At 43.9% G+C, this 13,465-nt stretch overlaps 1 long non-coding RNA gene across 2 annotated transcripts in view; it reads left to right on the top strand.

Annotated features, from left to right (window-relative positions):
* The first annotated feature begins 13,122 nt into the window (after positions 1-13,122).
* LOC125154800 (uncharacterized) overlaps positions 13,123-13,465 on the top strand; it is a 102,312-nt gene continuing 101,969 nt past the window's right edge. For both annotated transcript variants that reach the window (XR_007147927.1, XR_007147926.1), the window contains exon 1: positions 13,123-13,208. This is a non-coding gene — a long non-coding RNA (uncharacterized LOC125154800). The remainder of the gene's footprint in view (positions 13,209-13,465) is intronic.

The raw sequence follows: 13,465 nt of genomic DNA on the forward strand, positions 1-13,465 counted from the left end.
CCATCAGCCTGGGAGAGGCGGGTCAGGGGTGTGGGCCTGGTGGAGGTGATGGCTCCCACCTTGAAGGCTTGTGAAGTTTGAGATGAATGGCTGAAGTTCAGGACAGGCACGTAGTAGGTCAGCCTCTTTCTTTTTAAGCAGGGGCTCCTCCCTTGGAAAGATAAGACATTGCCCTAGAGTCAAAATAGCTAAGTTTATTAAGTGTTTACTGTGTACCAGGTACTTCCCACCCATAACTTCATTTAACCCTTAAAAATAACTACTGTTTTCGTCACCTGTTCTGTAGGTGATGGAAGGAGATTCAGAGAGCATCTAAATAAAAGGTGTACAAGGCCACATTGCCTGCATGTGTTTGTCCTGTGGGGCCATTGCTGTCCAAGATGGCAGCCACTGGTCACAGGTGGCCCTTGAGCACAGCAAATGTGTCTAGTGTGAAGATGGGAGGGAATTTAAAATTTTACTTAACCCTAACTAACATATCTAACCCTAACATTTCATTGAAAAAACTGAAGCAGTGTATTTTTCTGTGAAAACGACTTGATTGTTTTAGTGGGATTCCATTTCACTTCAATTGTTGGAAATTAAACATCCAAATTAAAACTGTTGTAAAATACACATGGGCATTAGAAGACTTAGCATATATAAAAAAAAGAATGTGGAATATCTCATTAATAATTTTTTAAAAATTTATTTATTTTTGTCATAGTCGCTATACCCAATGTGGGGCTTGAACTTACAACCCCGAGATAAGGAGTTATATCCTCTTCTGACTGAGCCAGCCAGCCTCATTAATAATTTTTTTAATGTTGATTACATGTTGAAATTATAATATGTTGGCTCTATTAAGCCAAACAAAACATATTATTAAAAATTAATTTCACCTCTTAAACTTTTAAAATGTAGCTACTGGAACATTTAAAACAATGTAACTCGTTTGTAATACAATTGTATTGGAAGAACTGAGCTGGAATATGAACCCAGGAAGTCCTTGTCTGGAATTCAGGCTTTGTCTGTGTCCCGTGGCTCACATGTTTGGAAGGTGAAGGATGGAGTGACCCTGAGAGTTCTCTAGAATATCAGATTCATCTTCCTTCAGTGCCTGCTATCTCCTTCAAGACCTAGTTCTCCCCAGAGTGGCCTTTTGACTCTGATGACTTTCCAGCAACCTCAGCTAACCAAGAGTTTCTATTTGACAGGGGGGCAGAAGCTTTCTGCATCTGCTTTCCTGCCGTTGAATTTCTGATGTGTGCCAGGCACTGTGAACAAAACAGACAACAACCCCTGTCCTCAAGGAATTTATATTCTGTTGGGGAAGGCAAAAGTAAAAAAGAGAAATATATAAAATTATAGGAGCTTAGTGACAAATGCCAAGAAGAAATAAGGAAAGCAGGAAGTGGATGGGAGTTATTGGGGACTGTATCAGTTCATTATGGCTGCTGTGATAACTTACTACAAATGTAACAGCTTAAAAGAACCCTTATGTTTTGTTTATTTATTTATTATTTTTAATGCTTATTTATTCTGAGAGAGAGAGAAAGAGAGAGAGAGAGAGAGAGAGAGAGAGAGAGAGAATCCCAAGCAGGCTCTAAGCTGTCAGCACAGAGCCCCAAGCAGGGCTTGATCCCACAAACCCTTGAGATCATGAGCAAAAACCAAGAGTCAGAGGCTTAACTGACTGAACCACCCAGGAGCCCAACAACCTGTATTTATTATCTCACAGTTTTGGAGGTCTGAAGTCTACAGTGGGTCTGCAGGACTGAGTTCCTCCTGGAGGCTCCGGGGGAGAATCCATTTCCTTCCTTGCCCAGCTTCTAAAGGATACTCATATGCCTTGGTTCTTGGCCGTGCATCACTCCAACCCCTGCTTCCTTGTCATATATCCTTCTCTGATGTTGGCTCTTCTGCCTGCCTCTTATAAGTACCCTTGTGATTCTATTTGGCTCACCCAGGCCATCTCCTTATCTCAGAATCCTTATTTAATCACATCTGCAACATTTGCAATCTCTCCTTTTGCTATGGAAGGTAACATATTCACAGGTTCCTGGGAACAGGATGTGGACATCTTCTAAGGAAGGCATTATTCTGTCTACTACAGGGACTGAAATTTGAGATAAGGTGATCAGGAAAGGACTAATTGAGATGACAGTGGAGTAAAGACCTGAGGGAGTTAGGGAGTACGCACATACCTGGTGAAAGAGTCTTCTGGGCAGAAGAAAGAGCATGTGCAAAGGTCCTGAGGTGGGAGTATGGCTGGTATGTTTGAAGTTGTCTGGAGCAGAGAGAACTAGGGGCAGAATGGTAGGAACTGAAGTCAGAGAGGTGATAGCGGGGAGGGCAAGGGAAAGGGAGAGGCAGGTCATGAAGGGCCTTGTAGATGATTTTAAGAAATGTATCTTATTCTCTGAGTGAGATGGGAAGACTTAAGAGACTTCCCCTAAGTAGATACTCAATAGTTAGCTATGAAAAATGCCTAAAACCAAGTGAAATGAGAAATGCAAACTGGGGTATGAACAGGTAAAAGGAGAGTAAAGAAATGTGAAGGGATATGACAGAGCACAGGGATCAGCAAAGGCAAAGAAGTAAGCCTTCGATGTATGAGGGGAAAGGGCTAATATCTTTATTTTTCAGAGAACTCAGGTCCGTGAGACAAGTCCTGAAACCGGGTAGAAAGACAAGCAAAGGGGTGTGGACAGATAACTGGAAAAAGATGAAATGCACTTACCTGAGCACATGGGGGAAGGATCAGCCTAACCAGCAAACAAAGAAATGCAAACCACAAACAGCTACATTTGCCACGTAATGGTTTTAGCAATGATAATGCTGGCTCTGGCCAGCATGGAGCAAGGTAGACTCAGGAACGCTGGATGCAGGGGGTCTGACCCTTTTAGAAAACAGTTTGGCACTGGCTTTCAAAACCTTAAACATGGGCATTCTCATTGGCCCAATAAAACCATGGCTGGTAATCTAGCCCAAGGGCATAATTCTAAATCTGGAGAAAGCCTCATTCATTGCAGCCAAACAGTAGAGACAGCTGAACTGTAAGCAATAGGTTAAATAGGCCAGGAGGGTCATTCCTCTGATGTTTTTGTCAAGTAGTATTAATTAAATGCCAGTTGTGTGCCAGGCAACGTTCTAGGTGCCAGGAATACAGCCGTGAACAAAATATCCCAAGCTCCCTGACCTCGTGGGCCTTATAGTCTAGTGAAGGAGAAAGACATGGACAGACTATATGATGAAGAACAAAGTGTGGTTAAGTGGCAGGGAGTGATGGATATTTGTAGGGTGAATAACTGTCTCAATTTGCTGGGGATGGAGGGAGGTTCCCAGCACATAGGATTTTCAGTTTTAATATATTTTTTTAATGTTTATTTGTGTGTGTGTGTGTGTGTGTGTGTGAGAGAGAGAGAGAGAGAGAGAGAGAGAGAGAGAGAGAGAGAGAAAGAGAGTAAATGGAGGGACAGAGAGAGAGGGAGACACAGAATCTGAAGCAGGCTCCAGTCTCTGAGCTGTCAGCACAGAGCCCAACGTGGGGTTCAAATTCATGAAGTTGTGTGCTTAACCAACTGAGCCACCCAGGTGCCCCAGATTTTCAGTTTTAAAAAACTGGGACAGTCCTGGGCCAACTGGGATAAGTTGGTCACCAGATAAGTTATCCCAGTTGGTCACCCTAAGATGGGCAGCCTTTTAATGGGGTGGTCTGGGGCTTCCTGAGGAGGTAGCATTTGATTAAGGACTGAATGAAGCAAGGGAGTGAACCATGGGAATGCTAGCAAAGTGGCTTTCTAGGCAGAGAGAATAGTATGTGCAAAGGTCCTGAGCCAGGAGTGTTCTTGGGGACATTTGAAGGACTTAAAGAAGGTCAGGGTGTCTGAAGCATAGCACCAGGAAAGAGACTAGTAAGAGATAGGTTTTAGAGAGGGAAGTGGGGGTTAGCCTCTGACCCTTGCAGGAAAAGGAAGAACTTTGGATTTTATTTTAAGCCCAGTGGAAATCTTTGGAGAGTTTAAGCAGGGAAATGAGATGGTATAATTTATGATTTTAGAAAGATCACTTTGGTGGTTGTGCGGAGAAGGGAATGTTGGTGGGTGTGGGGTGGGGGACAGAGTGGACTCAGGTAGACCCAATGGGAGGTGTTTGTAATCTAGGGCAGTGGTCTCGAATTCAAGCCTGCATTGGAATCACCTACCTGCAGGGCTTGTTAAACATGGCCTCTGGGCCTTGACCCTGGAGGCTGCATTTCTTCCATCCAAGCACTAACCAGGCCTGACCCTACTCAGCTTCCAAGATCAGAAGAGACGGAGCGTGTTCAAGGTGGTATGGCCGTAGAGTGGAGCCTACGTTTCTAACAAACTCCCAGGTGGTGCCAAGGTTGCTGGTCCTGGATCACTTTAAGTTAGGGGACAATGGTGGCTTGCACTAAGGCCGTACCAGTGCTCAAGTCAAGTCTCGTCTGGGACGCATCAGCCCCGTTTTGGTTCTCTTGTAACTTGGTTGCACCAAGGAGAATATCTCAATTTGATAGCAGTGTGGCTGTAACACTGTTCTGCCCTTCTCCCTTTTATTTTAGTAAAGAGACAGCAGGCCTCTCAGAGCTCTCAGCAGAGAACTCTGCTTAAAATTTGAGTTTTTGGGGAGGTCTTCACTGTATTTATTTTTTATGGTTGCTTACAACTTATGACAAACGATATTGGTTTTCCTTTTACAAGAGTGTTACAAAGCTTCCATTTTTCAATAAACGTATTTAGTTTTTTAGAAGTGAGAGTTGCTTTTTTATGAATCTGTGAAGTAAATAATGGTGTGGGTAAAACTCAGATATGACACATCTATAGATGGCGGTTCTTGAGTGACCGCAGCTGGGGAAATGGGACCCTGAGCCTTAGTTTGCTTGGGTCCTGCAAACCCAACACTTGATGTCATTGGGTACTTCATAAACGCAGCAATTCCTCACCGCCTCTAGGCCACAGTCTGGTAGCCCACTGTACCCCACTATCTCCCATTTTCTGCTGTTCATGCCTTTATTTATTCAACCCACATTTACTGAGCACCTACTAGCTTCTGGGTCCAAGTCTTAAAGTCCGTTTGCAGCATCCCCTTGGGAAGCATTTTATGGGTGATAATGGTTCTTGGAAAGAACCGTCTCAACAATTTACTAAGTGGAAACATAAAATGAATGTGGACATGTGTCCCTGATAATGTTTCTCTCCTGTCCTTCTGGGAAGAGAGAGAAAGAAAGAGATGGGGTTGGTAGGTATGCTGGGAATTACAATCCCTCCTCCTCCATTGTACACCCGAAGAGTGTAATGCTCACATGAATGTCACCTGTCATGTGTGTCCTACTGGGGAAAACAAAGGACTGGAACAGGCATAGGTTACGGGACATCATTGTCAGATTTTAAACAGAAGATTGTAAGCTCAGATTTGGGCGTTAGAATGTTTGTCTTGGCAGGTGAGAGAATGGAGGGAAGACTCTGGATGGCAGATTAAGAGATCTCTTTGGGCAAGTTATATCACCTTTCTGGGCCTAAATATCTGTAGGTTCAAGAAGGTAGATCACGTTTTCTCTTGTAATATGCAAGAGTTCACAAAATAAAGTGACACCAAATCATGGGAACGTTGAAGGATGGATTCTCACCAAATGGGAAGCGTGTGTCTGAGAACAGTCTGAGCTAGGACCCAGACCCTGAGGCAGGTGTGGAGGACTGTGAGAGACACTCAAGGCTGGAGGCAGTCGCTCTCCCAAGCTGCTGGTCTGGAGGAGCAAGGAGAGGATGTGTGATTGCCGGGGAAGATTTGCTCTGGGCAGAGCAGTCCAAGGATGGTGTTGAAGAGGACCGCACAAGTAAAGCTGTAAGGACACTCCCACCAGGCGGGTGTAACACCAAGCCGTGTGGGGTGGAGTAGCTGCAGGGGTTTATTTAGTGATGATTAATAAAGTGAATTTCGCCTCGGTTCGCAAGGGTGCAATTAAACATGCAAATGATTTAACAAAGTTAAAAGATTTTACACATATAATGATTACACGTAAGGATCAAATGTGATAATGGTAGACGCGAACATACTCCATGGGCTCCAGAGCCCTGCGTCACAACTCCCGCCTGCTGCTGATGCATCTCTGTAGGGTAGGCTGGGTGCACTCCCAGAGTCTCAGTCCAGCGCTTGCTCTTGTATTGCGGGGCCACGTTTCCCACAGGGCCGTGGGAAAAGAGCAGCGTAGACCTATGTACCTTTTCCAGTCGCCTGTGCCTCCTTCCTTGAGCTCTGAGTAGCCGACGCTCTTTCCTAGTACTCGACGGCAGCCCTGGGGTCTGAAACTCTCCCTCTTGCCCCTGGCCACTTTGGGGTCCGGACTGTGATTTCTGGCTACTTTGAACCAAGAAGTTTGAGAAAATAAGAGCCGTGGCCAAGTTGGGTCTGAGATGATGGTTCAGAACTCTGGCTCGTGGCGTTGGGTAGACCTGGTTGAAATCCCGGCTCTGTCACTTGCTAGTTGTGTGATCTTGGGAGAGCCCCGGTGTCACTCTGGGTCCTCTAAGAGGCTCTGGGAAGCAACGTGCAAGGACTTCATTAGGTGGAACATTTATGTGACAGAAGTCAGACTGCGATCAAAGTCTGACCCTGAGGGAAGGAGAGAGGGTTGGGTGGAAACGTCTGAACGGCATAGTATGAAAAAGGTCGAGGTGTCCCAAGTTGGCTGTCAGAGGAGTCCTGTGTTTTCTAGGACTGGGCCTGCCTTAGTTTTCCTGCTATGCTCTATCACTGATGAGGTGGGTAGATTTCAGGTCCAGCGGTGCACTCTCGTGGTTACCATACCCATAACCTCTCACAAGACTGGTTATGATCAAATGAAGCAAGGCACTTCATATGAGATCTGGCATAGAGTAAGGACTCCACACATTTTAGCTATTATTATTATTACCCAAATACTCTTTTGAAGTCAACAAAAGAGTTTTCTTTTTGTTACCAAGCATTCCCTAGACCAGACGCTGCTGATTCAGATTCCCTCCCTGTAAGCGAGTGGACCAAGCCTAATACCTTAGGCAGTGGTGGGGACTGTGATAAACTCAAGAGTGCGTGCTTTATTTAAAACATTTTGAAAAATGGCTGGATCCAGCAAAAGGAAACACATCTGTGGGCTGAATTTGGTCTACTGCCCTCCAGTTTGAAATCTCTGCCTTATACACACAAGGTTGTCTATAACAGTTCCTGATATTCTGGGTTTGCAACAGCCAGGGAGTCAATTTAATTAAAAGAAAACAAAAATAGTTCAGGTGGGTTTTTTCCCCCTTCTTGCTGACAAATTTATGGTGCGTTTGACCAAACTGAGAGATCTGACTGGTTGATCTTGGTTTTGTAGAGAGCTTCAGTGTTGACTTATCTGAGAGGTTTAGAAGGTGGATGTGGGGTATGAACGGCATGGGTTGGAGTCTTGGCTCCCCCATTTTCCAGCTATGGGATCTTGGGAAAGTTGGGACATCTCTGTAGCTCAGTCTGCCTGTCTGTAAAATGGGGACAGTTCCCCTCATGGGGTTGCTATGAGGATTTAGTATACAGAAGGTGCTGAGAACACTGCCCAGACCAAGTAAGGCTGAGTAAGTGTTGATGTTATTCTGGGGTTGGGCAAAGGAGAGAGAACATGGCTTTTCTTCATCATTTTATTTCACATAAGCCTAAAACTTAATGGTGGGTATAACACCCAAATATGAATGAGTTTCTCCTACCCTGGTGATATAATCACATATAATAATGTCACTTACATAAGCTTTCCTACCTCCCTGTTAAAGCCACCCACACTCTGCTCCACTTCATGCCGTGATAGAATTTTTCTCCCACAGGGAAAGAGACACCCAACTTTATACTAATTATCACTGTAAAGCAGGGACCAACAGGGGATGCTGGAAAAGGTGGATTTTTCAGTAATTTGTTGGTTAGGGGGAAAGTGTTTAGAAGCAGTGAATCAGGCCTGCAGACCTCAGAAGAGCCAGTGGGGGCCATGGGCCAGAAGCAAGCCATGGCCTCCTCCAAATTAGGTGGGCTTGGCCTATACCTTAGAGGAAAAGAGTCTGTGAGTGAGCCCTCTGCAGATAAACACTGATGTGCTGTTTCTTTCCTTCCTTCCTTCCCTCCTCTTCCTCCTCCTCCTCCTCTTCTTCTTCAATTCTGAAACATGTTCTACATGTGATGCATGCTCATTGTGGAAATTGTAGAAAATAGAGGGGAACAAAATAGAAGTGTAAAAGTCAGAACATGTTCAGCTTCAAGTGTCAGAAATCAATCCCAATCTGGTGTAGGTGATTCAAGAGAATGTATCAATACAAGGATGTTGTTCCAGGGATGAGTCAGGCAGGGCTACATCCAGGGCTCAAACAATCCTGGCAAGGTGCTGTCTTGCTCACTCTATTCATTTCTCCATTTCTTCTGCCTATTCCAGGCAGAAGAGGTCTAAAAGTAAACATGACTAACTCTAGACTAATTCCCATCATTTGAAGAACCTACTGGAAAGAAGAGTCTCAGGGAGGGATATGATTGGCTGGGCATGCATCACATGTGCATCCTTGAGCCAATCAGCCAATCCCTGTGGCTACAAATGAAATGTTCTGATTGGACATGTTAGTGAGCCAGTGGCCAGGAAGGTGGAAACAAGTCCCCCTTGAAATACAAGGAATAGGTTTCCCATAAGAAGGAGGGTTTTTGTTCCAGAAGAAAGAAGAGAAAGGGATGAGTTGATGAAAACTTGAGGAGTCACTTTAAGATGCAAATACAAATTTCTAATACTCCCACCAGAAATAAGGGCTGCTGACTTCTTGATGTAGATCCTCCCAGAATTCCCTACTCACCATCTAATGTGTCTATACTTACAAGTATGTGTTAGTCATATAGAACATTGAAATGCCCAAGAAACTTTTGTAAATGATTTTGACTGCCCCCATCAAAAATATCAATTACATATCTCGAAATCCAAATGGTTTATTTCCTTGGTCAGAAAATCAAAGAATATAGACAAGCAAAAACGAAATCTAATTTATGACTGGTTGCAGCTGACAGTAAGACTTTCAAGAAGGCAAGTAAAAAGCAAGGTTGAAATAAAGGGATTTGTTATGTCTCCTCTTATGACAGCCTGTCGTCTCTTCATGGTGCTTTCCACATTTATAATTATTTATTAACTACTTGCAGTGGTTTATGTAAAATTATTCCATTATGAGCTATTCCAGGTACACACAAAAAAACTGTGGGCTGATTTAGTGAACAACCATTTATGTTTCACTCAGCTTAAGAAATGTAGCATAACAAATACAATCTCATCCCGCTGGACCCCATCTCAGTCCTGTGCCTTTTCTTCTGTCTCTCTCTCCCTACCCAGTGATGATCTTTATCCTCAGAATGCATTTTTTATTCCATGTACATTAAAATTTTTTTTTAAGTTTATTTCTCATTTTTAGTAATCTCCACTCATGACCCTAGGATCAAGAGTTATAGGCTCCATTGACTGAACGAGCCAGGTGCCCCTCCATGCATATTTTTATACTTTTCATTGTGTATGAATGATCTGTTATCAACATGTAGTATTGTGTTGCATGTTTTAAAACTTTGAGTAGAATCCTGCTGTACATATCATTTCATGATTTAGCTTTCCCCCCCACTATTATGATTTTTTCAATTTATCAAAATTATGTTTCACTTATTCCATTTATTCACTTATTTCACTACTGCTGTTACTACTACTGGTTACGATGGCATTCTACTGGACAACCGTATCACAATTTACTTACCCATTCTCCTGTAAGTGGGCATTCAGCTTTCTTCTGTCATAAACAGTGCTGCTATACACACTCCTGGACATCTCTCCTCGTGAAAAGTGGTGGAGCTTCTCCAGTCCTACGGTATATACTCAGGAATGGAACTGGTAGGCTGTAGAGTTGGCACGTCTCCAGCTCAACTAGGTGTCACCAAACTGCTCTGCAGAGTGGATGTGCCAATGTACACTCTTACCAGCCACCCACGAGGCTTCCTGTTTCTCCAGAATTTGGTTTTGTCACATTTTCCATCTTTGCCGGTGTGATGCATGTGAGCTTCTGGTCCTTTGCACCTGTTGTTTGATCCTGGATAGCTGGAATCACACATCTTGTTCACCATGGTTTTCCTGGCACTTAGCACAGCTCCTGGGACATAGTAGATGTTCAGGATTGGGGGCTGACTGAGAAGGAGTTTTCTGGTTCCTCCCCTTTGCTACAGAAGACACCTGTTCTCCAGCAAACCTGCTTCTGCCTACTCCTCTCCTTTGAAGATCAGAGACCTCCCACACACTAAATGGAGAGGACAGTTTGGGGCTCCCCTAATTGCCTTTCATTTGGGCAGCAGTTCTGAAAACCTATGCACGGGCATCAGGATCACCTGGAGGGCTTGTGGAAACACGGATGGCTGGGCATCACCCTCAGAGCTTCCCGTTCAGGATGTCCAGGGTGCTCTAAGAATTCACATTTCTTTAAATTTTTTTTTCAATGTTTATTTATTTTTGGGACAGAGAGAGACAGAGCATGAACGGGGGTGGGGCAGAGAGAGAGGGAGACACAGAATCGGAAACAGGCTCCAGGCTCTGAGCCATCAGCCCAGAGCCTGACGCGGGGCTCGAACTCACGGACCGCGAGATCGTGACCTGGCTGAAGTCGGACGCTTAACGGACTGCGCCACCCAGGCGCCCCAAGAATTCACATTTCTGATGAGTTCCTACCTGGGGTTGATGCTGCTGGTTTGCGAAGCATACGTTGAGAACCAGTATATCAGAGAAACATCCAATCCAAACATTTTGGATATGTTCTGTGTGGCATGCCCGTAAAGAGACTCACACCAGTCAGAGTGGCTAAAATGAACAAATCAAGAAACTATAGATGCTGGTGAGATGTGGAGAAACGGGAACCCTCTTGCACTGTCGGTGGGAATGCAAATTGGTGCAGCCACTCTGGAAAGCAGTGTGGAGGTTCCTCAAAAAATTAAAAATAGATCTACCCTATGACCCAGCAATAGCACTACTAGGAATTTACCCAAGGGATACAGGAGTGCTGATGCATAGGGGCACTTGTACCCCAATGTTTATAGCAGCACTTTCAACGATAGCCAAATTATGGAAAGAGCCTAAATGTCCATCAACTGACGAATGGATACAGAAGATGTGGTTTATATATACAATGGAATACTACCTGAATGAGAAAGAATGAAATCCTGCTATTTGCAGCAACATGGATGGAACTGAAGGGTATTATGCTAAGTGAAGTAAGTCAGTCAGAGAAAGACAGAGATCATGTTTTCACTCATATGTGAATCTTGAGAACCCTAACAGAAGACCAAGGGGGAAGGGAAAAACAGTTACAAACCGAAAGGGAAGGAGGCAAACCATAAGAGCCTCTTAAGTACAGAGAACAAACTGAGGATTGATGGGTGGGGGTGGGGGAGAGGGGAAAGTGGGTGATGGGCATTGAGGAGGGCACTTGGTGGGATGAGCACTGGGTGTTGTATCTAAGCCATTTGACAATAAATTACATTAAAAAATAAAATACAACAACAAAAAAAAAAAAAAAAAAGAGAGAGAGAGAGAGAGACCAAATGCAAACTTTCAAAAGTCATTCCCAACGTGGATAGAGGAAGGAATAAATGTTTCATCCAACTCCACTTGGCTGGAATAGGGAAAGGAGGAGCCAGAATTCTGAATTCTGGGTCCCTCGAAAGTTCAAGACAGGTGGCAGCCCTTACAGAGACTGATCTAATTCAAAAAGAATATATTGGGCGGCCGCTGGCAAGTTTTCACATCTACAAGATTTCAAGGCAGCATCTTTTTTTCTACTGATACTTCTGAGACCATCCCTATCTTCTCTTCTTTCCCCTCCTCCTCCTCCTCCTCTTTCTTCTTCATCATCATCAAACATTAATTTAATTCAAGTGTAGATTTGATTGTCATGATACCACAATAAAGACAGCTACCATTTATAGAGGGCTTGATTACAAGTACTTTATAATCTCATCTAATCAGCATTATTGCATCTAATCCTGCCTTAGTCCTCTCCGACTCCAATGTCGTGTTCTTTATTATTCCTATACACTATATTTCCGTAAGTGTTGGTCTATTCATTCATTCATTTATCCATTCATTCATTCCTTCACCAAATATTTACTGAGCACCTGCTATGCAATGGGCATCCTGCTGCTGATGTGGGCACAAAAGACAGACAAAATCCCTGCTGTTATAGTGCTTACAAACACTTATATTTCCAATCCCAAAAAAGGGGTGATACTATCCCTCACTTAGGGTTGCTATAGGGATTAGGGAAATGTGCCCTGGTACACAGTAAGGGCTCAATAAATGTTGGCTCCTGGCCTCCTTTAACCCCCAGAACTGGTAGCTTTCTATTCACATATGTCGGGGAGAACTGTTGGAACCATTTCTGAGACTATGTTCTTCTAGAAAGCGACATTTCCCTGTCCTTAAAATTCATGCAACCCACATGTTATTAACCTATCTGAGCAAAAGCCCATTTTCCTGGGCTCTCTGGGCTAGACTCAGGCTCTTGCTCCCCGCTGCCTCCTCTCCTTCTCATCTTCCTCTCAATTCTAGCTAGGATCTCAGACTATACATGAGTTTCGACAAACCAATGCTTTGGGAAAGCTTTGTGCAATTTTGAGCGATGAAAAAAATGGAGAAATAAGGGCTCCAGGCAACTGGTGTGATAGAGAAGAGAGGAAAAAGATAAGAGAAATGTGCAGCTTAGGAGGATGTTTGCACAGGCAACGAGAGAAAAATAAGTAACAAATGTCTACTTAGAGGTATTTTCCTTCAAGCGTCTGGAGCTTTTGAAGAACTGGGATAGGAGAAATCTACATTTTAGGAATCTAGGCTGCTGTTTATGTAATTTCCACCTTTGAGGGCTTCAGCTCCATCCTCGCTGACTGCGTGCTAGTCATTTCTTTGTCAGGCTCAGTTTTAGTGATTTTCATCCCCCCCCCCCCCCCGCCAACAAGGGGGTTTAGCTGTGCAACATAGTCAATGCACTGAAGCCCAAATTGGAGATCTCTCTCACTACAGATGACATAGTTCAGAAGGGAAAAGTTACATGAAAACTGTACATTTCTTTCCACAGGCTTAGCAGAAGCTACACCCGGATTCCTGCAGCTGAACGGATGTAACCGGCATTTGGGCTTTTCTATTCAGTTACCTCCTTGTGGTGAGTGAAGAGCTCGGGTGTGTATGGGGGGGTTTATTCCTCATCAACCTTGTGACCGTGGGCAAGGTCCCCGATCTATTAGAATCTCAGTTTTCTCATCTGTGGAAAGATAACCATGACAAAATATATCCTCGGAGGTAGTTTCAGTGGGAGGGTTAAATGAGATACAATTTAGGAGTTCTTGGCATAGTATCTGGAGCATATTTACATTCTATAAATAAGGGCAAAAATTTCTTACCATCAAGACTTTTCTCATG

Source organism: Prionailurus viverrinus, chromosome E3 (assembly GCF_022837055.1).
Source record: "Prionailurus viverrinus isolate Anna chromosome E3, UM_Priviv_1.0, whole genome shotgun sequence".
NCBI lineage: Eukaryota > Metazoa > Chordata > Mammalia > Carnivora > Felidae > Prionailurus > Prionailurus viverrinus.